The sequence below is a fragment of the Triturus cristatus genome, chromosome 8, assembly GCF_964204655.1.
Source record: "Triturus cristatus chromosome 8, aTriCri1.1, whole genome shotgun sequence".
Lineage (NCBI taxonomy): Eukaryota > Metazoa > Chordata > Amphibia > Caudata > Salamandridae > Triturus > Triturus cristatus.
The window spans coordinates 1264081808-1264107477 of record NC_140591.1 but is presented as its reverse complement, the minus strand read 5'-3'; the positions used below and the strand labels follow the sequence as shown (position 1 = coordinate 1264107477).

The following is a 25670-nucleotide window of genomic DNA, read 5'->3' as shown; positions in this document are numbered from 1 at the left end:
GGGTGAGAACAATCTCTGTCTATTACCACAGTGCTTTCAATGGAATTATAGAAGTGCTGTTACTCACTTTCCAGAATACCGGTTTTCTCATTAAGAGTTTTGGTATTCTCCCATTAAATGTATTGTAAGAGTGCCGAGAAATGCAGGTACTGTCCTTTTTATGGCCTGGCTAGACAGTGCAGCTGTCGCCAGACAATTATGTGAGCATCACTAGAGAGCGGATTTGGCTCTGCCCACATGTTGGAAGGCATGAGTATATTTTCAGTTGGAAAGAAGATGTGTGCTTCCACAAAAAAGTGCTTGACCTCCACATAACTGTAATCATTTTGTTGATATATATACAGCGCCTGAGATATAAATTTTAGGGGCACACACATGACATTTTGATGCTATTAAAGTGTTTTAGATAACTAGATAGTTTATGGTATTTTTGTCTGGCAGCAGCACAGAAAGTTGGAGGGAGGTCAGACACCTACATGGATTTTTAGGTCTGGCTTGACAGTGCATTCATAAGCCAGACCAACTGGCATTGCTAATGCTTGTTAAATAAAATGTGTGCAAATACTCAGCAACGAAGAGTACCTTCAAATCACTGCTTACACCTAAATCCTTAAGGGTTTGCAGTCTATCAGAAAGAATAAGCCAAAATACAGAACTATTTTAAATGGTTAATTTATAACTTGGCATGTTACTAACCTTGAGGACAAAAAATGTGGTTGTAACAGAACCTTTTCACCAAAAATGTTTAGCTGTTTTAAATCTGACCAAGGCTAATTTACAGCACCTCTTTTTGGAGCAGTCTCAACAGTAGGCTATCACCCCCGCACCTCTCTCTACACAGTCCTGGAAGAATGTGATCCCCTAATCTTGGTGAGTGGAAGGACAAAACTCCTCAGTATGCTTCTCTTTGTGAACTGCACAGATCTACCTTAGGGTACTGTCATTTTACATCCAGGATGTAGTAAAGAGTAGTCCCTCCACCTTACCACGAATGCCACCCAACCATCCACAACCCTACTTATTCATCACTCATCTGTATGCCGTTCCCAGTTTTCTCTCTACCACCACCTCTAGCTGTTGCCTCAATTCCCCACTCCTATCTAAATATCTTCTACTGCATCTGCTCTCCTTTGTCATGTCCTGTGCACAAAACCTTTCTTCCCTGTTAGTCTACCAACTTTAAATGGCCATGGGTGACCATATCCTCACCTCCTCCTCCTTGTAATAATACACTGAAAATGACCCAGCCTCCTAATTTGACTGCCGCCGCTCCATCCACTCCTATACCCACACCCCTAGTTAAATATTTCCTCCTTCTGCTCAATCCTCTCATATCAACCTTTGAATCTATACCCCTCAACTTTCCTATTTTCTACTCAGTGCTCCTCTTCTACCCTGCTTACACATCCTCATTAAGTCTAGCTGTATGGCATTTATTAAACTGAGCTCTTTATTGTTAATGAAACATGACATGCATACAAAGCCATTCCCATTGTTAATGACGCCATCCTGCCTGAGTACAAGATTATTCTTAGTAGCCAATAAGAAGTTAAAGAGTCTTCTCATCATCCAAAATAACTGGCTTTCCTTTTAAGCCCTTGATGCCATCTATGCCCAGACTGTGCATTGCTTTTAGCAATGTGCAGCCTCTCTTTCCATTCTTCCCCCTCTTTATCATCTACCAACCACCTCTCTCAAGCCCTGGAAATGCTGAATCTCTTTTAAGTTCATCACATCCATGGTTCATCATCACTCTTTTTGACCATCCTGTGTGTCTTTCATATGTGGTTTGAGCTTACTCATTGCTGCCGTTAAATCCATTATTCCCACTCTGGAACCCCTTGTCATGTTCACTGAAGGACCCGAGAGGCAGGATACAGCGGAGAAGGAGTTTGTTCAAGAGCTCCCACATCAACAGGGGCCCAGGGGCAACTAATTAACTTGGAATACAGATGTCCTGGAATTCCAACACACGTAGAAGGAGGGAAATCCAAGACATCAATACAGTAACATCACATAATATCACCCCACCTTCCCTCTTACACAAAGATATATACAAACAACAAGAAAACAACAAGAAAACAAGAAAAATATACACATTAACCAGAAAAAAAGGAAATGCATATATAACACAAAACTGTATGAAATTTGAAATAATTGTATAAACAAACAACACTTCTAATGCATGGGTAATACATGAACAAACCCCCACCCTAAATCAACAACAAAATCCTGATGATGGAATGAAACACATAAGTCATTAAAATACTCTTAACGTCTGTATGGTAATTTTGATAATACACCGGGTCCTTATTAGATTGTACCGTGTTTTGTTATTTACTGTTTTGTTCAAGCACTTTGCATGCTCATCCCTAACTCTTGACTCAGTATCAAGATTCTCAAAACTACTTTGACCTAGCACATCATCTTCCTTGAGTATCCAAAGCCACATTCGAAACATGCCGCCAACAACCATCTGTCAAACTAAACCTTATTGCCCAAAATGTCACTCGCTCAGTACTACAAAACTTGGATAGAGCTTTTTTTAAATTAACATAATAGGATTTCTATCCTTAATATAACCTCTAATCTTCGGTTTGTGGCCTGAACGTCTCCTTCCCCTGCACCCACAATTCACGCTTGCCTCATCTCATTTTTATTTGGTGTTCTTCCACAACTTTTTTTTCCATCAGTGCACATCCTCATTTTCCAGAAGGTTCATAATGTTTTTGCAGCCTCGCACCCATGCATTAGTTGAAACGGACTAACCCTAGTAGCAATATGCTGGATAGTATGATGTTATGTGAAGTTAATGTATTTGTAGAGTGCGGCTTGTCACCCGCTAGGCAGGTGAAAAAATCTAGCAGTGGTCAGAGGAGGGACTGATGTGCTAGTCTAAGAGCCAGGTCTTCAGCTTCTTTCAGAATTCCAGCAGCAATGTGGAGGTCCTGGTGTGGAGGGGAGGTTGTTTAAAGGCTTGGCAGCAAGTTGAAAAAAGGATCGGCCTCTGGGTCTGGTGCTGCCTATGTGGGATACTTGGACAAGAGAGAGAGGCAGAGTGAAGGTGTCTGGTGGGTTGATGGAAGTGGAGGCGGTGGGTGAGGTTGGTATGCAAAGCCTTGAATGCATGTGTGGGGAGCTTGAATTGGCGCTGTTTCTGGACCTGGTGGACGAACATGCTTTATTCTGGTGCCCCAGTGGATAGGGTTTAAAAGGCGAAGTCAGATAGGGATGTAAATATTGCCCCTGCTCCTCTCCCATGGGAGAGTCGTATCCCACACTGAGTACCTTGCGGGCCCAGTGTGAGGAGGGGACCCTATGATGAAACATGTCACCCTAGGGTAAGTTAGGGTTCTTGTCCCAACACAGCAGTGCTCCTTTGGTTCCTTATTCTCTCACCCACATTATTTTCTCACCCACGTACATAGTGTGCATTTGTTTAGCAGTAGACACATGCTACCGATGTCAATTGTTGTCGGCCAGTATGCTCTATATGTTCTGGATCTGTGGTGCACTACGAACTTTTTGGGAGGCTGTGTTTTCCAACAAAGCATATTGTGCAGATTGCTCAGAGATATCCACAGCACAGCACTGTCTCCTGGGCCGATTTCCATGCTCCAAAAGTAAAAGAGCTATGACAAGATTCATAGACTTAGCTCTGCTACGGGCCACTCAATGTCTAGCAGGAATTCACGAGGGCATCAAGATATATGTCTCACCCCTCCAATGTCACCTTAATGTGAGCCAAGCCTGCAATTGGTACAGATGCACACTACATTTCCAGGGCTGCTGTCAATAGTGCAGCAAAGAGCAGCCTTCAAAGAGGCCATGCTGTAGATCTCTGGTGTTATTCTGGCACCCTCTTCTTGTGTCCGATGCCCTAGAGTTTCAACTCCAGGTCCTGAATCGCATAGGGGAGCAAGAAGCCACACTTAATGCAGCCCAATTCTGCACGCTGTACTGTTCTCCAAGCACTCATTAACAGACACATTCCTCTTGAAATGGAAGGAAGGACTCCTGTATGCATTTCCACCACTACCTCTTCTGTCTCCAGTTCTGAGTAAGATCAAGACAGACCGAGCTGAAGTCATTTTTATCACCCCAGACAGAGCCAGGAGAGTGTGGTACCCAGAGTACCTCTGATCAGGCTTCTACATCGAGAGGATCTACTTTCTCAGCAACGGAGCAGGGTCCTGCATCTGAGTCTGCACAACCTACACCTCCATACATGGAGATTGAGGGGTGGCCGCTAAATGTGTTTGAATTGCCGAGTTTTTCCCCCCATCTCAGCCTTAAAAGAGGAAGATAGACTCCATCATCTAAACCCTCAGATGGTACTGAGTTTTAACATTGACCACACACAGGATCATTAGGTGGATTATCAGCTCTTTGTGTGGGTATCTGCTGCAAAGAAAGGCAAAGCAGTTAACAAGAGGGTCCTGTAAAGGTGGACAGTCTTTTGCATCAAAATCAGATAGGCAAGGCCAACAAACAGCCCATTGAAGAACTTGTGAGCACATTCCACCAGAGCCAAGGCCACTACAATTGCTTTGGTGAGAGGGGTCCATGTTCTGGACATTAGCTAGGCTGTGGCATGGGTGTCAGAGTAAACATTCACAAAACACTACTGCCTTGACAGTCATGTCCGGCAGGTCGGTCAGTTCACCTGTTCGCTTATACAATGTGTTTTAGTATGAATCTGCTGCCCAGACCCTTCATCTTTGGGAGGTACTCCTATGGTATCTATTGTAAGGGTGAGGAATCTGCAGTTAAAATTATCTAGTGGAAAAAAGTTACTTTTGTTCAGTAATGCTTTTTCTGGTTAACACTTTATCTTATCACATATTCCTCACTGTCCTCCTGCCTCCTTCTTTTGTAGAGTGTCCTCGTTAAAAATCTAAAAAGGTCCCAAGCTAGAAGATGAGCATACTGTTTGAGACGATTCATTCAACAATCCGCGTCAAAGGGCTAGGAAGAATAATAATACAAGAAACTAACTTCAGGTTGCAGGGTTGCCACTTATATGCGTCTCTCATCCATCACTTCTGGGATGGTATAGTACCACTAGGGATAGTCTAAAGGTGAGGATTCCGTGTTTAGACAGAGTACTTACTAGATATAGCATTATCAAATGAATGAAACAGGTTCTTTTTGGATATGTTACTGGAATGTAAAGTCTTTCTTTAGGTTAGGGAGAGCCAAATTTAGATAAAAGCATGTGTATGAATATTCTGCTTTTACAGGAGGCTCACTTAATGTCAACACCTGGCCATTAAACATTCTTGCCTCTGCCATAATAGGCACAGGTCTTAACTGCAAATGTTATTGTTAATATAAATAGGGTAGAAATGTAGAAATTGGCAAGGAGTTTCTTTTTTTCCAAGATCATGGGCTAATTATTCTTAACTTCGGAATTTGTTTGCGGGCCGTTCTAAGGAGAGCGGATAGTGGACCATGCACTCTTTTTGGATGAGGCGCTGTAGAGTTATTGAGGCTCAGTTATTGGATTTGAGTGCTTGAATGTAAACTAATTGGCATTATCTTATACTGGAAGGATCTTAAATATTTCTGGAAGCAACCACTGCCTATTGTATGGAACATGTACCATTAAAAAGTTGCACTTACTCTCCTGTAAGCTGTCAAAATGGCCGAAAGAGTATATGTTTAATATGGAACAGCAAGGTCTTAACCTGAACTTCATTAGTAGACTTTGAGTAAAACAGTTTAGGGTTAATTGATGAAGATTTCAGGCTGGAAGAAAACCATTAAAGATTTTTTAATGCAATTTAAAAAATATGAGCATAGTTATAAGGTTATGAAATGAATAGGACATCATTATGCCTCCTGAAAAGGTCAGCAACCAAGGAGCAATACATATCACAGGTGCACACAGCGGCAATTTGAATAATGCAACAAAACAACTGGTTTTTCAATTATATCATCTGGTTTTCTAAAACAAAACAGTGATAGCAGATAAGAACTATTTACATCCACATGGTTATTTTTTGCACACTAATTGTCATTATAGGAAAAATAGTGACTGCTTTTTTCTACACATTTTGAGCTCCAGCACTTTTTAAATCTTACATTAAACATCATTAGTTCTTTTCAATATGTTTAATTTCACACTTGATTTTGCCATTGTTGTTCATGTCTGCAACTAAACTATGTATTTCATATGAAAGAGCATGACAACAAGCATTTAAATGGATTGCCGTAAGAATGAAGATCTGGCCATGTATTATAAGAAATACAATTCCCTCTGCCATACATATTAAAGATATTGCAAGTCATTCTGGATTTCCATGACCTAGTAAAGGAACCCGACCTTTGACCTTGTTCCTCTATATGGTCACAAAACATGTTGATGGCTTGCAAGATCTGTATAATGTTTGTACAGAGGTACTTTATCCCATATATAATACATGGCATTCTGTAATCCCTTTGTATACCCCAATCTCTAATTTCTTTACAATCAGCGACTTGTGGTGCACTTACTCACCAATTATAACATAATATGTGTATTTGCAAAGCGCATGTTTACGCAGAAGAGTATCTTGGCACTAAATAAAAGATGTTTATTGTTACCCAATAAAAGGAATTATAAAGAAAAGACTCAGAACTCGACTACTATAAATCATCACAATGCCTTCTGCCAGAGCCAGCAGCCAAGGTGAAGGGCAGGTCAAGTCACGGAGCATAATTTTAAATAGCTGTTTAAAGTAACAAAAATGGAACATTGCTTTTCTTTCTTCTGCTCTCTATTTTAGCATACAGTGACAATCAGAGAGAGCATGTTTATGTTTTGCACTTATTAGCTAGTTAGAGATAAGCTTGAATCTTTCTGCATGTTCCTACACATTCCGAGATAATTCAGCTTTTTTTTTTTTAATAACTGACTTACATTGAATTGTTTCTAATATCTGTTTGTAACAAATAACTAACAGGTTTTTGATGTGTTTAATTTTTCACTAGAGGTTTTATTTTTATTCTTCATGTTTGCAAACATGCTCGCCAAGGTGTTAAGTGGTCTGTGGGAAAGATGATAGTGTGACCATGTATTATATGGGATAAAGTGCCCCTTGAGTTACATGATAAGGATATTGCAAGTCACCTCGGAGTTCCATAACCTTATAAAGATACTCAGCCTTCTGCCTCATTCCTCTATATGGTTATGGAACTCCTCCGTGACTTGCAATAGCCTTATGATGTACGCCAAGGGCTACTTTATCCCTTATATAATTCTTTAACTGATACGAAGATCAGCACATCAGAATAAATTAGATGAATTGTCAAAGATTACTGTAACGAGATCCTACTGTTCTGATTTTTCCATAGGTAATGCTGGGGTGATTAGTATTTATCCCCTCTTGATCAATCTGTAATGAATGGATTGTTGTCTAAATTCACTGTTGCTGAAATTGCTAGTGGTAGAATCCATTCACAATCTATACAACCTTGCTACAGAGCTGAGATGCTTGCCAGCAGAAGGTAAAATGATATATATGTCTTTTTTTTCAGGATTAGACATGCTTGATGATGGGATTTGTTTGATACATCCCTTCATTTGTCACAATAATTGACATACACGTGCAAGAATAAGAGCCAATAAAGGCCATTCATTTTGATGCTGAAAAACAAATCTTGTCAAAGGATGGAGTGGACAGTAAAGCAGGACAGGCTGTTTGAGGTAGGTTGTTCTGAATGTTCTGATAGCTTCATAGAGCACCCCATTGGTATTTCTAATGAAGAACCAACAATTGAACTAAGACATTAAAAGAAGTAGGGCACACATGAGAGAGGTGATCTCCCTGCACTCCTTTTTAGGTCAAGGCCTTCAAGATAGGGCAGCTATCTGGTTGCAAAGATTTATTGGGCACATGCTGAAAACTGGCATAGAAATGTATTCCTCCCATTGCTTACTGTTGGCTTTGTGTTTTGTAACTCACATTTGCTTATGTTCTATTTGCTGGTTTTATTTTTTTTAGGATGTCTAGCATGTCTTTGACCCTCTCATGGAACTTAGCTTTTTACCATCCTTTTGATAGGCTGATGTAAGTAGAGGTTTTATATTGGGAACTGCTAAATTGTGGAACTCTCTCCCCTTGAATCTGAAGGACAGCCCACACCTCTTGTCCTTGAAGAAATCTCTTAAAACCTGGCTTTTCAGCAATTAGATTAGCAGTTATTTCCTTACAGACAGAAGCAGCGCCAAAACACGTTACGGCATTTGAGTGCTCTACAAACCAAAATTCTAATCAAATCAATTAAATCCTCCCACTGCTTACTTTTTATGGAACTACTTTTTAGATCTCGCCGGTCTCTTTGAGACATGCTATATCTACACTGTGGGCTTACATTTGGCCCATTACTTTTGATTTGTTTCTTCGCATGTCCTTCCCAGAAGCTTCCTTTTATGTGGGTAATCTGCATTTTTTGTCCCTACTTCTTGTGTCTTGCTCCCTCTCATGAAGTAGTGGCCTATTACTTGTATCCTTTAACTTTTATTCATTTCAGTACGTTTATGAGCACTATTTGTTTAGTTTCTTTCAGGCCGTGATTTAGGAAGGTTTCCTTTTTGTTTATTTGTAGTGTTGATGTGCCTAGCACTGTTTCTGTAAACAGCCCTGTAAAGCTTGTCCTTATCTCATCACATTTGCTGTTTTCAGAGGGCGCCTGTTGTGTCCACTCACCCCCTCCCTCATCGCTGCTTGCCCCCTCTGTCTTTGGTCACTCTTCCTGTCTCCTCCCTTCTGAGTCCATCTTTAGCTTCCTGCCCCCTCGTTACAATTGCTTCCAATGGAGAGCTACACGTGAGACTGCTAATAATCAAACAGAGGCACAATGCATTAACAATCATTATTGCAACCATATATGGAAATCCAAAACTGAACTGCTAGTGCACAGTCTTGCTGCTACACTACGTGTTCCAAAAGTTAACACATCAGGAGCAAGGAAGGCAGTTGTGTGAGCAGTCTACATCATCTTCTTCGCACTACGTCATGTGGGTCAAGTTCCCTGATGGGTTGAGCAAGAGGTGATTGATTTACAGACATTGATTCACACTTTTACATCAAATCGCATCAGCAATACTCCACAAACCAGCTACCACTTCTATCATACATTGTGATGGCTCTGCCTTGACAATATACAGAGCTCCACTGCCTTTCAATTAGGTTTATAAATAAATACCTTATACATACTTCTATACTGAATGGAGGCTAAAATAAGGCCTCCTCTCCTACTATAAGAACCAAACCTCTATGCGCTGTGCTAAAATGGCTTAACAAAAGCATGCACTATAGCTCGTTGAACACATGCCAAGGGGAGCTTATGTAATCTGCAGTAATGGTTTCCAATGCCATTGAGGTAGTGCAGGGCATTATTGCTACAGCTGGCTAACATCGACAAAAAACATTTGCAAAGCCAATACGTCTACAGAGGCAGACAAAACATCCAATATACATCACTTAATCAGCAAAACATTAAAAACTATTTTATTAACACAAACACAAACAATCTACACTTACTATCCACACAACTACTGTAGAATAGAGAAAACAAAAATAGAACCTCTGGCAAAGGCGAGACCTGTTGGCTTTGCCAATGCTTGTTCTTTTATAGTAAGCACTTCGTCAGTGTGCATGCATTTTCCAGCTCTTTCCATCTTCTGCTGCTTCCCAACTGAAATCCCTGCCCCCATTACTGCATGGCACTTAAAGCTCCTTGAGAATGGCACACCAGATGCCAAACAACTCGCCCATTGATTGCTTTATCATAGTTTATCGAACTCAAGGAAAACAAGCATTTAGGTCTGAGTGTTAGGGCTTGAAAAAATGGTGAAATCTGTTTTCAAGTCTAAACAGCATGACATTGTACTAACATCCATGTCAAATACATTGTCCTGTATTCAAAATATTGATATTTATCTCTTTTCATGACTTAATGTCCCTCTAAAATATTCCTCACATCATCATTACTAGACAGTGGGCCAAGGAAAATCAGCAGCAAAGCATCTAATTTTTTCTTCCCACATTTCATGTTGTATAATTATCATGCACAACATTTTAAACTTTAGAAAAGCAATGCATGGCTACTGAGATAGAGGGAATAGCGCTGTCTGCCTTTTCTCCTGATTTACCATTTGCTGGAGTTGTTTTGTTTACAGTTAGAGGTTTTTAGGTCGCCTGGCAGCAATTTGGAGTTCTCTCACCCCACCTTGCAGCCCTCAAAGGTACTGGTAAGTGGACAATAAAAGAGCAGTGGACAAGCACCCCAAGCCAACTAAAAGATCCACTGGAGTTGTATTAACTTCAAGAAGGGTCCAACATAATCAGCATTGTGTCCAATATGTTTTCAGTGTACACATAATGCAGTGTGCATTTGTATTGTGTTTTTTATTTAAATAGATCTCGAAATAGAAAACAAGCATTGGCATAGCCAATAGGTCTCGCCTTTGGGGCCTTATAAGTGTTTAACCAGAGCTATTGACTTTGCCAATGTCTTCAAGCTGAGCTGTAGAGAAGTGTGACTGCTGTGCAGCATGCTGAAAAGTCATAATAAAAAAGTGTCAGAAGCATTTTTGTTACCCTATATATGACCAAGAAGGCATTATGTACAACTGAACGACCATATTAAAAAAAGTATTTACAATAAAAAATGTCCTCAGTTTTCTGATGTTTCCTTTCAATGCTGGCAACTTTTTCTGCCTATTCCAATCGTTGTTTGTTAAAGCTTTTTTTTTGAGGGGGCATAAACAATCGGAGGCTAAAGTTTGGGAACTAGTACCTTTATTATAACACTAGCAGCGGCCAGACACTAGGGGAGGATCAACAGATACCAAATTCTGAGAGCGGGCTGAGGTGGTGCTGAGTGATGCTGAGGTGGTAGTGGTGGTGACTGGTGTGGAGACGATGCTGAGGTGATGCTGAATGATACTCAGGTCTTGCTGAGTGATGATGATGTGGTGGTGTACTAGTGCAAAGGCGATGCTGAGTGATACTGATGTGGTGCTGAGTGATGCTGAGTGATGATGTTGTGGCCCTGAGTGATGTTGTGGTAGCCCTGAGTGATGCTGTGGTAGCCCTGAGTGATGCTGTGGTGGCACTGAGTGATGCTGTGGTGATGCTGAGTGATGCTGTGGTGATGCTGTGGTGGCCCTGAGTGATGCTGTGGTGACCCTGAGTGATGCTGTGGTGGCCCTGAGTGATGCTGTGGTGGTGCTGATATTGTTGTGGCCCTGAGTGATGCTGTGGTGATGCTGTGGTGGTGCTGAGTGATGCTGTGGTGACCCTGAGTGATGCTGTGGTGGCCCTGACTGATGCTGTGGTGGCTATGACTGATGCTGTGGTTGCCCTGAGTGATGCTGTGGTGGTGCTGAGTGATGCTGTGGTGGTGCTGAGTGATATTGTTGTGGCACTGAGTGATGCTGTGGTCGCCCTGAGTGATGCTGTGGTGGTGTTGAGTGATGCTGTGGTCCCGGTGAGTGATGCTGTGGTGGCGCTGAGTGATGCTGTGGTTGTGCTGAGTGATGCTGTGGTGGTGCTGAGTGATACTGTGGTGGTGCTGATATTGTTGTGGCCCTGAGTGATGCTGTGGTGGTGCTGAGTGATGCTGTGGTGGTGCTGAGTGATGCTGTGGTGGTGCTGAGTGATGCTGTGGTGGCCCTGAGTGATGCTGTGGTGGCCCTGAGTGATGCTGTGGTGGCCCTGAGTGACGCTGTGGTGGCCCTGAGTGATGCTGTGGTGGTGCTGAGTGATATTGTTGTGGCACTGAGTGATGCTGTATTGGCCCTAAGGGATTCTGTGGTGGCGCTGAGTGATGTTGTGGTGGTGTTGAGTGATGCTGTGGTGGTGCTGAGTGATGCTGTGGTGGTGCTGAGTGATGCTGTGGTGGCGCTGAGTGATATTGTTGTGGCGCTGAGTGATGCTGTGGTGGCCCATGTTTACAGCATCTCTCAAACCGGTCCCACATTATCTGATCTCAGGAAGAGCCAGGATTTCCACTCTGCCAAAACTCAAAGCTTAGCGGAAAACTGCAACATGATTTTGGATTCAGATCTCTCAACCCCATCAAACCTCCAACTTTGTTTGTGCACATCCTTCAGGTCTGGAACAAGTCTTCCATGAAATCTGGAAACACGTCCATGCTAGAGCTTTCATAATGTATGGGGACAGTTGTCTGGACTCCTAAAGAATCCCATCCCTGCCGCAATAGTGGAGGACAACAGTGGCCCTCTGCGTATCACTGGGAAGCAGAGATAAAACAGAAGCCCAGTGAGTCCTCTCCATTGAAAAAACATAACAACAGACTTTTTTGGCTAGAGTACCACCATGTTCCAGTCTACAATAATTCCACACTTGCTGTTCTAATATACCTTAAAAGCATACATTGTAAGCAACCTTCTGCAACCTTCATGCGATGCTGCAATATCGGACAATCATTTCACTGTATCCTTGAGTTGTCTGGAATCTGATGGTACATCAGGAAGATCAATTGCTCACACTCGTTTTTTCATTTTCTGCTGGTCTCCACATGTGGGAGACTGAGCTAAAAGTTAATATTGTCATTTTGAGTTCTTACACTATTTTTAGGGCCACTGCACTCAGCACCACATCTCTGAAACAAAAAGCTCTGCCTCAGTCATTGCCTGCGTATGATCTATCTGAAAACAGTATAACAATTAATAAAATCAACATAGATTCATGCATTGATGATATCGGTGTTGTACTTGCTCTGTTTCTGTAGGGCAGCCTTGCAATGCTACTACCAGCAATATGCATATACCGATTTTTGTTTAGGGAGCTTGTTCAATCTCTGCACAGCTTATGCAGGTGCGAACTTTAGTAAATCCGTTTCACTACAGACGTGAAAACAACTGCCACTGTCAGTGCTTGCAAAGAGTATGAAGGGGTATGATTTCACCTGAACACAATACTGTCCTGTAAATGGACCCTAAAGTGGCACAGCTGATAGGGAAGTCTAGTTCCAATATATACCATACAGATATACAATATATTTGAAGGTACACATACATTCGTGCAGCAGTGGATTAAACCAGCAAGCTGCATTTCTGAAATAGAAGCCTGTAACAGAATGCACACAGATCACGGCAACTATCCGACTGAACTGTAGCGTGGAACCTGCAACTGACAGTCTCCGTGGTATGCTCAACTCACACCTCTATTGTTGTGTTTTCTCGAGCTATTTGCTTACATGTACTAAGCCCTGAATGATAGGATACATGTAAAGGGATTCAAGAATGTTGTTTACTTTTCAAAAGTCATGGTCCTCCCACTTGAATCTCTTAAGACCCTCCTTAAGACCAACCCTCCGGCAAACCCCCTCTGCACCGTCTCTGCTGTACCACTTTTATCTTTTTTCTACTTGGGTCCACTGCTAGGACCGTCGATAAGTTAAACACTTGTCTCTCACCCATCTGCCCCTCACTTTAAATCTCTGTAGGATAAACTCTTCCAGGAAGCAGCATTGGCAACTAGGTCACTAAGGACAGCGTGTCCAATGTCAACACTGTCTATTATTGACATCCATGGAACGTCCCTTCACTCTTGGTCACTGTTTCTCACCTGGAGGCACCCGCCGAGGCTCACAATAAATCATGGCTCTCCGGAACGGAGATCCAGCCAGGGCGCTGCCATCTTTAGTGACGGAAAGAACACGCGCATCAACACCCACATCCGGTGTTCTGACAGACGCTGCTTATCCTCAAAAAGTGCTTCAAGGGCATGGTTATGACAGGAACGGAAGCATGGGCATGCGTAACTGCGAAAGAAACGCTAGCTGACAAAACATCGGTAAACTTTGTAGTAGGCTGTCGCTAAGCGATTAGTAGCAACCGACAGTCGAGGTTCATCTGGGGGTACTATAGCAAAGCAATTTCTATTTGTGTAAGCGTTGGGGCTGTGAAATTGCACCCATGGCGGGGCAAGCAGCTAGGGAAGTACAAGGGTTCCCGGTGCTGATCTGTACGGCGGTCAGATTTTCATCGAGCAAAAGCGCGCTTCGAGCGGCAGCAGGGGGAGGGGGGAGAGAGGAGGGGGCCTGCGCGATTCCCTTGCGGGAGCGAGCAGTAAGGCACGATAATTGATACCATATGGCGCAGCCGGTCGCTCCCGCAAGGGAATCGTCTCACGTGCACGCATTGCCATTGAAGGCAATGGAATGCGTGCACGTTTTTGGGTGAAAAACGGAACCGATGGCTAAAGGTCTCCTCCTATGCAGTACATGCAACAAATTAAGCATACACTAGCAAAACGTGTATCACATCACCTGTGGACAAAAAGCTGGCGAACGCTTCTTGTTTCGATAAGAGTCTCATGCTTTCAGGTAGAAAGAGACCTGGTGATTTACACCTCTATCCAGTTTAACAGATACTCCCCCATCATGTACTACACCAACCGCAGCTTTTTTAGTACAATGGGAGTGCTTACTCGATTTAAGGTGCAAGCAACAGATATGTGTTTCATGTGTATTTCCACCCCGAAAAGTAGGATGCCCATTGGTCCTTTAATTTTAGCCAACAACACAATGTAAACCGAAATTAAATTACCAGAATTCAAACTGATGTTAGTTAAAGCACTTGGGCACTAGGATAGTGAATATCATGACAATGGGCCTCCAGACAGTCATGATGATGTCCTATTGGCAACCCTGATAGTTTATCAATGGCTGTGCATTCATGCTTGTGGTGCTCCCGCACTGACGGTACACGGCTCTCCGCATTGACAGATTTTGGAAACCTATTCCGAGGAAGTTATCACCAAATACGGTTTATTCCTGAATATCGCTGAGCACATTGCAACGGCTGCGCCTCCATCTCGGCTCCAATTTTTCCCTCCAACTACACGGTTACCGCACCACCTTACACCCTCCGTTTGGATGCAAACCAGATACCCACTCTTTAGGAACCTTTTCCTAACACACGGCTCAATTGCCGGTTTAGCACGTACCCGACCGTTCTACCGTAATCCTGGTTATTCAGGCTCCATCCTACAGGCATAATATTTGTTGTCCTGATGATGATCCTTGTATTTCCCCAATGGATCGAAACGCCGTCGACACTTTAAAACACCCTATATGCTAAAAATAACTTACTGTAAAGCATAAAGGTGTCCCTGTGATTTGTTTGTTTTTTCATTTTTATCTGTGCTCCTTGCAAGAAACCATGCTCTCTGCCTGAGCCTATGTTGTTCTTTTCTCTGTTTTGCACAATTTCCGTTGTTCATACAGGACACAGACTTGTGTCCCACTTTGTGCATTTATGTAATAATTGTTCATTTGGTGTACAAGTAAATTCTTGACCACTGTCCGGCTGGACAAGTCCCTTAAATAAGTACTGATCGAGTCTTTATTTATTCTCCCAATATATCTTAAAATTTCTAGGGACCTTTGTTGTTTGAAATAATTAATTTCCCAGGGTCCCTGGTCGACCTTTCTTGGGTGCCCTTGTTGTGTTAAAATATGTGGTGCAAAGGCATTCCTTACGTCCATACTCTTGCACTTCACAGCAGCACATCAGTAAGGCAAAGAAGGTTAGAAACTAGCCTATGCAAGATCTATTGGCTTTGTCAATGTTATTTTAGTCATATTGTACAGCAGTGTGGCTTCTTTGCATCATTGCTGAAAATAAAAAAAGAAAGCGCTATGACGCGATAAACGCCGGCATGTCCAGTGCTTTTATTTTTTTTTATTTCAACCATGCAGCACAGCAATGGATCTGCTGTACAACATGGCAAAAAGGAAACATTGCCAAAGCCAAATAGTTTTACTATTTGGCTTTGTCAATCATTTTTAAGCCATGATGTACAGATGTGCAGCAAGGTTGAAAGTAAAAAATTTTTTTAAAAAGTCGCCATGATACAGCCAACATTGACTGCATCATGGCACTTTTAAAAAAATTGACAAAGCCAAATACCTCTACTATTTAACTTTGTCAATTTCCTTAGCCATTTTGTACAACAGCACAGCTGCTGTGTAGCATAGTTGAAAGTAAAACAAAATAAGCGTTATGACGAGGTCAGCATGCTTTTTGCATGCTGTAGAGCAGCCGCGTGCTGTACAACATGGCTAAAAAGACCATTGAGAAAACCAATAGTTCTTGCATAAATGAGACCTATTGGCTTTGCCAGTGCTTGTTTCATTATTAATGGAGGGTGCTGTGAAAACAATAACAAATGTTAAGGATTGTTCATGAAATAGGATTAAGTATAAATTGTGTATCTGTGCATGTGATCTGCTGCTAGTGACATAAGAGTACACGGCTGATTGGCCTTTGCATATAGCGATTAATTTGTAGCATTTTAGATCTTAGAAAGTGTGAGGTCAATCTGCAGAAGAACAGTATATGTCACAGAAGTGACATGCATTTGCATCCTATGCAAGTAGATTAAATATTTTGGTGTGCCTATTCTGCTTATGTTTAGAATTTATGGTTCAACCCCTTCCTCCAAGTCAGGAAGGGTCTATAAAAATTCTAGCTACATCTGCTAAAAATGATTTTAAATGGGTGATGCACAAGCCTAAGATTAACATATCAAATATATGCCAGGAGGAAAACTGGGGGACTAAAACTACTAACCATTGAGGCATACTTTTGTCTACCACCTATCACTGATGTGCTCTATGATAGATCCCAGAGAGTAGTGACTGATAATGGTGACAATCGAAAACTACCCATGGAAAATTACCCAGGATTTGATCTCAGTACTCTAGAAGACAGATTGGAAGAAACTGCAGATCATGCTACACATGAAAAGTAAAGTATGTCTCCAAAAGTGCACATTGCTGAAAGAACTCCTGAATCTCGGTGCAGAAGTGCCACTATGAGAGAGCACGAAGAGCGGAATAGAACATTGCTACTAAACCAACCATGCCATTAGTTAACCAGATATTTAACATACTTGACTAACAATGCACAAGCTAAAAAGCATACAAAGCGAAGTGATGAACATTCCAATGAAAAAACACAAGGATCAAGAAAGCATCATGGGGGTATAGCAGAAGGCACAATACAAATAGTGTTAACGTATTATAACATAGCATAACAGAAATACAGGAATGCAGAGCGGATCAAACCCATCAATGATGCATTGAATGAGGAGATGATGGAGAGCTTTGGTGCACTCAAGGAGGCTCTTGAAATATTAGATTGGAGAGCTAGACTTGCTAGAGCTAGAGCTTACTTTCGACGTGATCTCTTGAATGACAACACTCTAGAAACTCAAGAAGAAAGTGCATTACACAATTATTGGAATTTCATTGCTATTGAAATGATGCAGGCAGAGAGGTTTCAAGTCAAATCTATTTGGCATCATGCTATGAACAAACAACAAACCACTGCTGTAAAAAAGAAAGAACTGGCAAAACTATCAAATAATACAGGATGAAAAAGAGTGGCCAAAGTGTTTGCTCTTCTAAGCGACTGCACTGGTGTCCACCTCAACAGCAACTACATCATTAAGGAAAGTTTAATCGCAGTACCTTGAGCTTACATCTATAATAGTCTTTTTAAATTCATCTTGATGTAGTTAATATATGTAATCGTGTTTAAATAACCTAATCTTAAGTGCAAGCCTAGCCTATTGCAGAACCTAGATGTTTCAGAAACAGCAAAAAGTGGACTCTTGAAGGAAGATATGTACTAGTAATAACTTGAACACTGTTGTGAAGTGATACAGGCAAAGAGGTGCTGCCCTACCACCAAGGAATGCAGAAATCTGCCCTATAGGAAATTTGAATACAGAAACGTAAATAAAATGCGGTATTGCATAATCTGCAGGAAAGTTGAAGGATTTTACTATTGGACTTGAAAGATAATACATGCCTAGGTAAACACAGTAGGAGATGATTAGACACTGTTATTGCTATATACAGACAATTTATGCAAAAACATTAGTTCATCCTGTTTTGAGTACATAAAAAAGTTTCAGATATTGGATACAAGATCAGAAAAAGATCTGCAATATAATGCACGGTTAACTTCTAAGTGTCGTAAACAAGTGACTGAAATAGAAGAATTTGAATCTATTGGAATCTCCATGCGAAGGTCCTGGAGAGAATGACCAAGTAGCCCGGCTGCAAACATATGAATATTGGCTTGTTCCCAAACATCTAAGCTTCTGCCCAGATGGTGTTTCATGTTCCATTTAGTCATGCGGTGTGATTTCATGGCATTAAGCTAAATAATGAGTTTATCCATGTCCTCCTTAATTACACTGCATGTTATTTAGACACAATATTGAATGTATTTTATTTTTCTCCATTTCATGAGCCAGTGAACATCCTGTATTGAATTATATGTAAAATCTACCTGGGTACTGTAAATTAAAAGTCAATAAAAAATCCTGAAGTCATTTCTCAGAGGCACCCAATTACAGCTGTAGGACTACATTTCCGACAGTTCTAAACATAACCCTCCATTAAATCATAATAGAATACCCATAGCCAACACCTAGCAGATTAGACTTCCATCTCTGAAAGTGCATTTCATCGCCTTATGAAATAAAAGATGACATCTCTTTTAAAGCTCTTACAGCTTATCTAGCCAAAGTCAATACATTAACCACTCAACACACCTTAATAGACTCCCTTTACAGAAGAAGGCCAACCGGAATCCTGACAACTTTGGGAGATACTACATAACCACACACCTCCCATTCCCGCGAAAGATTGTTAAGAATACTTTTATCAATCAGATACATGACAAGATCAAAAGTGATGCCCTTCATGGCTGCCAGTCGCGGTTCAGTCTACAAAAGGGAACAAAGATGGCATTCATCTAAGAAATTGATGATACTATTCTAATCACTAACAGTAGCCACCTCTGTTCTACTCCTGTTCAATCTTTTAGCAACCTTGAACACTGTCAACTTCCACACCCTTCTCAACACATTTGTCCTCAAGAATAAGCACTGTTGGCAAAGTGGTTTGCATTTTATCCGAAGAACACGTTCCAGGCCATTCAAATACAAGTCTTCTCTATGTCCTGAGTTCCTTAAGGCCCCATCTCATTGTCAGTGATGCATGGGCTTCACATGCAACCTCTTATAGTCATCCTGACTGAATGCCAACTTCTGTATGCTGTTGATATTCAGCTCTGCCTGGAGGTTTCCACTAAGGAAATTGTCAAATGCACAAAGGACTGGTAAATAGTGACACAAGCCTGGGTGTCAAACAAACAACAGAAAGTAGAATGTGTGCTCATCTCCACTGCCAGCAAACAAGCAGTGCAAGGCTGACTCTCCGACTTGATATTCTTTGGCTAAACTCAATATCAGCTTTAGAGCAGTGAGGATGATTTCTCATTTAGGGAGATACAGTATAATCCACTCCCCACTTCACCCATCTGCATCACCTTCAAAGCGTGCTGTGCTGTCTGCAAGTCTGTCAAATCAACAAACTCGGTGGTACCTAACAGTCACAGTCTGTATCTTAGGTTGATCTTGCAGCATCGCCACTGCCAGACTTTACAACAGAAATTGCTGTTGGGAAAATACATAGGTAAAGTCTTCTCCTGCTATGAGCCAAGGATCTGGACCTCCAGACCCCTTCAATTCAGACATTCTCCCTAATCCACTTTGGAAAGGAACCAGAGCAACACGCCCCCCCCCCCCACACCCACCGCCACTTCAAACACACACATCCCAATTACTGGATGTCCTAGAGACAACCCACCAATATCCCACCTTCCTTGATACCTCATGTAATCTTTCCCTTCTGTCTCCTCAAGTTCCCTTCATCCTTCTAAGGCCCACCTTTTTGACACTATAACTATGCACACATTTTATCTGTACAGCTCTCTTTAATTTTGTGTGATGTGCTCACGTTAGAAGTTCCTGCATACCTACATTACAACAATAGGTTCACACCAAAAATGTAATACGTGCTGACCACTGAGGACTTCAACCTTCTACTTTAACAGTAACGGGCTCTAGTCCCAAAAATACAAGTTACGTTCAGCTTTCACCTGAGAGCTACTCATGCCCATGCTTACACACTTTGAAACTGTGGCAAACAATTAAATAAGGCAGAAGGGCTCTGCTTTGTGTATCAGCTGGAGGTGACGTAGCCAGTATATCCTTTATCCCTCTGTGTTGTTAGGCTTATATGACCAGCATAGAAATCATCAATATTAAAAATTAACGACCCATGGAAGTGTCTGTGCTAGTTAATTCAGGCTGAGCCAGTTGACCTGGCATCAAAATATATGGAACACCCAAATAACATTTCTACTCATTGCCACCCAGTCATCCCTGTGTGCTCTGGACGAGTATCTTTGGTGCGGTCACTCTTGCCCAGTGCCTACAGAAGGGCGAAATAAATAAAGAAATGGCCTGCTACATACCAACAAACTGACTGAACGAAATCCAATCTCAATTTATGCAGTCTGAAATGTAAATAATGAAAATGCCATTTGCAAAAACGGTTCATCTGTATAAAACGTAGCCTCATTTAAAGCACTCTCTCACCCTTTGGGCAATTTCGCACTAGTAAAACTCCAAATAAATAAAATGTGTTGGCCTTCCAGAGTATGGAAAAACAGTTTCACAAGCTGAGCATAAAATGGCCACGGTCTGACTGTTTTACCAGCTTTGCAAAAAATAAAATCCCCAAAAACCGTTTTAAAGATTTCTTATTAATGACAGAGGTTATGCAAATACATTTAACCCAATTTTCAAATTAATTGTGATTAAAAAATAAACTTTGCCTTGGACTTGAGGGCTCCCTGAGTTTTCAGCCTGTGTTACCTCTGTGTCTAACTTGCATTTTAACGAGACTAATGTTTTCTCAGACCATCTCCAGGCTTCATACAATCTTTGAGGGAAGAGTACTCCACACACTTTCGATAAATAAGCATCAGAGCGCTAATAACAGTTAGTGGCCAACCAAAAAAACTCTACAAGTTCACACATTGTTAAGCATTTAATGCTAGTTAATTGTCCTTTGATTCTAAAATTCACACATTGCTTCAGCTAACACTTGTTTTGTTCCAATGGACTCTTGACATGTGTTTCATTCCTACAGGCTTTCTCAAGGCTGCAATTGGTTAGGAAGAACAGTGTTACATAAAGATAAATTATTTACCTCAAACTAACCAAAAAGTGCTTTGTTTTCCGTTTTTATAGATAAATACAGACAGAAAACAGTGTGATTCCTGTCTGTATTTATTTTTAAAAGCGGAAAAATACTGAAAATGGTGCTTCTTGTGAGAAACTATCATTGCTGTCTTTCATGAATTCTAGGCAACAGCTGAGCAGGCAGACAGCATGGAGGGTTAAAATACAGGATGAGATTTCCTTAAATACAAGCATATGTTAACATACATTTGTAGTATGATGCTAATATGTACCTGTGGGTGTAGTCTTTTGTTATACATGGCTGCCTAGTTTGCCAAAACGTGACAGTCGTCCATGTTTGAGTGCACGTCGAAGAGTTTTATAAACTCAGAAATATACAATATTTCAGCTACATTTATTTGTGAAACTCAAAATAATTATGGATAAATACCAATAAGATAGCCAAAAAAGAAATATGGATAAATACAGACGGAAATGTAAAAAACAAAATATATATCATAAAACCGGGAGCCCTATTTGTAATCCAAAAGAGTTCCCTGGCCACACTTATAAGCATAAATGTGTAAAAGTCTACAGATCTTACATGCCGGTAAAGTGAATAGTGCATATGATCACTAGTGTTGGGTAGACAGAACCTTTTTTTATCGAACGATAAAGTGTGCATTGTGTTTCACAATGTGAAAACAGGGAAAGACATTTTCGCAAGCTCTCTAGTTAGATTTACATGCCAGTAGCCATATAGGCATTCTTTGATAGTTAAATAATGCTTTTAAGTGTTTTAATGTAGTGTATGGTGCACCATATGTGTCTGAAAAAAGTGGAGGGTAAAAGTTCATTAGAGACCATCTTGGAGAAAAGGATATAAAAAACTTAGAGGAAGTTCAGCATCTAAAAGTATAAACATTTGTAATGGCTGTATAACACGCGCTTAATAAAGAAAGATTCAGAAATATTTTTCATGTAAGGGCACAGAGTTTGGCTGAATGGATGTATTCATTTTATTTCAGTGTCTTGCATCGTGCCAAATTTAATACCTTGTAAATCATGCTATGTAGCCTATATTGTTAAATACCATCCATGGGAAACTAACCTAATCCCTGAGACCATTAAGGCATCTTTGTTCCTCGGTTAGGCCATCACTGTACTATTTTTAAGGCAAGTGCCAGTTGTAAAGAAATGCAGAGCTGCACACTGACCTCCTCAGCACTTTTTGTAAAAATTGTGTTTTTAGCGGTAATTTTAGGCTGACGTCCAATCTTAACAGTTTGTGCTACGTGATCTAGGGGTGGCTTTGGATTCCCTGACTAGGGATCACGAGAGAAAACATGCTGTGCTGCAAAACATTTGCAATGACTTACTTAATACACCTAGCTCTCACTTTGACTAGTGCTTTTTGTTCATCCACAAGGCTCTCCATTAGCACGCGGGTTCCAGCCAGGACTAATTAATTGTGTTGTAGTAAGAAACGAATGAAACTTTGCTGCAAACTGTGGGGGCTGCTTGGGGGAGTTGTTAGCTGTATGGCACTTTTACAAAGGTTCCCAGTGTTCCAACTCGAATGAAACATAATTGAAAGCATGTGGGGCCGGATCACAAAACATTTTGACTGGCTGTATATGTCCTGATGTTGAGTTAAGGCAGTGCTTGGTACAAACACCTTTTACCACCATAATTATTAATTTCTGGAGGTGGTAATGTGTGAAAAGAATGTTTGTACATATTTATTTTGAAGCGTTTTTTGTTTTGGTGGTGATGTGTTGACTTTTATTCTCAGTGTTTTTTTTGTGCTGCACTACAGCATTTTTTGTTCTCTTTTGTTTTGAATGTTTGTTCTGTTGTACCCTGTTTTCTTTAAGTTGTGTGTTATTGGTTCATCTTGTGTTGTATTATTTCTATATTTCAATAAAGAATTCTACATTCCCAGCCAAAGTACATGCATTCATTCAAAGTTACAGTGACAAACAACCATTTATCATTGTTTATGGTGGTAAAATACTACTGCTCAAACTATGACTATTTAAGATTCTTGGGGCCAAACTGCAAAACATTTTGGCTGGTGTTAGTTCGTATCCTCAGTGGTAAGTAAAGCAGTGTTTGGTGCAAACAACTTTTACCTCTGTGTTACGAAAGGAGGTTTCCAGAGATGGTGATTGTGTGACAAGAATATTTGTTGTATGATATTTCATTTTGGTTGTGTTCTGTTATGTTTTGGTGTTGTGTTTTGTGCTGTATTGTTGTGTTGTATTTTGATTGTGATGGTGCATTCTGTTTTGATTGTTTTGTTGCTTTGCATCCTGTTATGTTTTAATTGGGTATGGTGCTTTATGATTTTGTGTTATTGTCTGTTAGCTTTTGTTGCTGACTTGTTTTGCCAGCGCCTGGATACCTTCACAGGTGACAAGTATTGCTCTACAAATCTACTGATTGATTGATTGATAGAAAGGTCAACAAATGCTGCTACATTTCTAGCCAAAGCTGCACATTCCTTTAAAGTTTCTTTCACAAAGAACCATTTACCACAGTCTAAGATTGGTAAAATAACACTGTTCCAGCTATTTAGCTATTTAAGACTCCTGTCAGCCCAAATCTGTGGCAGAGACTGAGGCTAAACGTAAACTTTGTGACCTGGCCTTGTGTCTTAACTTAGCACTCCAAGTGCTCACTTTATGTGATACGGTCCTAGTGATCCCAAAACTGTGTCAGTGACTTGTCTTAACTTTGCACTGTTTGTGCTCACTTTATGCCCTCCTACCCTGGGTTTCTCGGTGAAATACTCATGAACAGGAATAACGTATTTAGCTCTAACTAAATATACGTGGGTTCAAAGGAACTAGTTAGTAGTGTGCTCAGCTCTCAGTAGGTTAGTGAAAAGCAGTGCTTAAATTGAGCTGGTGGTTTTCGGTGCTCAGGATAGGCACTTAATCATAAACAGTAATTTTCATGACCACCAGTTACGGACACATTCATTTATGCTAGGCGTGGGGAGATTAAGTGATTTGGCCAAAATCATAGGATGTTGAGCCGACACCGAGACTCGAACTTGGTTCCCCCACCTCCGAAGTCGGCACCTCTGGCCATTACGCCACATCCTTGCCCCACTTACATGGTTAGTAGTTGGTTTTGTTTTAGGCTGCACTAACAGGACAATTGGTCTGGTGTCAGCTTTCTCCCGACAAGAGCCCGGCACTTATTTTTTTACAAATTAACCACTGGTGGAAACATCGAATAACCAAGGGCCATGTAACAGAACTGTTGCAAACATCTTTTTTTGTGTTTCAAAAACATTTTTGTTACTTTGTGCAATGTTTGAGGAAATGCGCTGTACATGAAATGGATATTTTCTTACGTTTATACTTTGAATCGTTTTGCAAATAATTCGGTAAGCCATTTTAAACACAAGGACTGACATTTTCAAAAAACTGATACTGCTTCATATTGACGGTTTAACTACAGTCTACAGGCAGCATGTACTCTGCATAAAGTACAAACATTATCTTTGTTTCTCCCAGCGCTAGTGCATATTTGAGGTTTTTCGTTTGCCAAATATGTCAATGTATGGCCACAAAAACAGTCTGGGTGGCATAAGCAGAAAACAATTTTCTGTTTCTGAATTCCTTTTAATGTTCTATGCGACCCTTTCACTTAGTAAACTGGAATAGCTTACATAGATTTGTTAATCCAAAAGCCACTTCATCTCTTGCCCGACAGCACAGAATGCATGATGTTATAAGGAATGTCGATGGCTGACTTTTTGTGACTTTATTGGAGAAAAACATAGGTCTACATATTCTTTATTTGCAGTGTTTATTTGCACTAACAGAAAAGGGAAAGACGCATGTGTTTTGAGTTGCTTTAATTTTGAGATATGCATGTGTTCCAAGGGCAATGAGAAGCAGACGCAAAAATTGCAATATTTACATTTTATATCAGCATTTCAGTTGATTCTTGAATGTAGAAATTACTTTAGATTAAGTTTGATGGTGATTGCCTCATCTTGGAGATAAAGAAAATGGAGCAGAAGTAGAGGATTTGCATCTGCTCCATGGGTGTGCAGAGTTTTTCTTGCGAGAGTGAAGTGTAGAGTACACAATGTTGGCTTACTATAGGCCACGCAGTTTCCAGCTTTTCCTATGTTTACATCCTTGAGTAGTTTTTCCCCCGCAAACTGGAAATATTTCCCTGCAAGTGGTAGTTGCCACTGAAAGTAGATTTGCCTTTTGGGTCTGGTGTTAGCTGTCCCCTTTAGATTTTACTAACATATTATGTGAGGGCTAAAGTACCCAGTTGTATGTGATTTTACAGTGAAGCAATTTAATGGAATACCATTACTGAGAAACCATTTCATCTAAACGGTTTAATGTTTTTTTTCAGGATAAATGGCATTTAACATTTCATAGAAACCAAATTCATATAATGTCTTTTTGTTTGAAAATGGCTACTTGGTACTTATTTTTAAGCTGAAAATGAAATGGTTGCAGGTCTTACTTTCAGAAACATTTTTATATCAAGCAATTACTTTGGATGATTTTAATTTGCTGAACCCTCACCTCGCTCTGCTCTCTAAAAATGTCTCCC

The 25670-nt window shown here is 40.8% G+C and overlaps 1 protein-coding gene across 2 annotated transcripts in view; it reads left to right on the top strand.

Annotated features, from left to right (window-relative positions):
• Positions 1-25670, top strand: part of LOC146805693 (uncharacterized) — a 582641-nt gene that overhangs the window by 467464 nt on the left and 89507 nt on the right. The window contains exon 6 of one of the 2 annotated variants that reach the window (XR_014967884.1): positions 7522-7690. The exons of the other annotated variant lie outside the window; for it this stretch is intronic. The gene's annotated coding sequence lies outside the window, so the exon portion shown is untranslated. The remainder of the gene's footprint in view (positions 1-7521; positions 7691-25670) is intronic. 2 annotated transcript variants of the gene reach the window in all.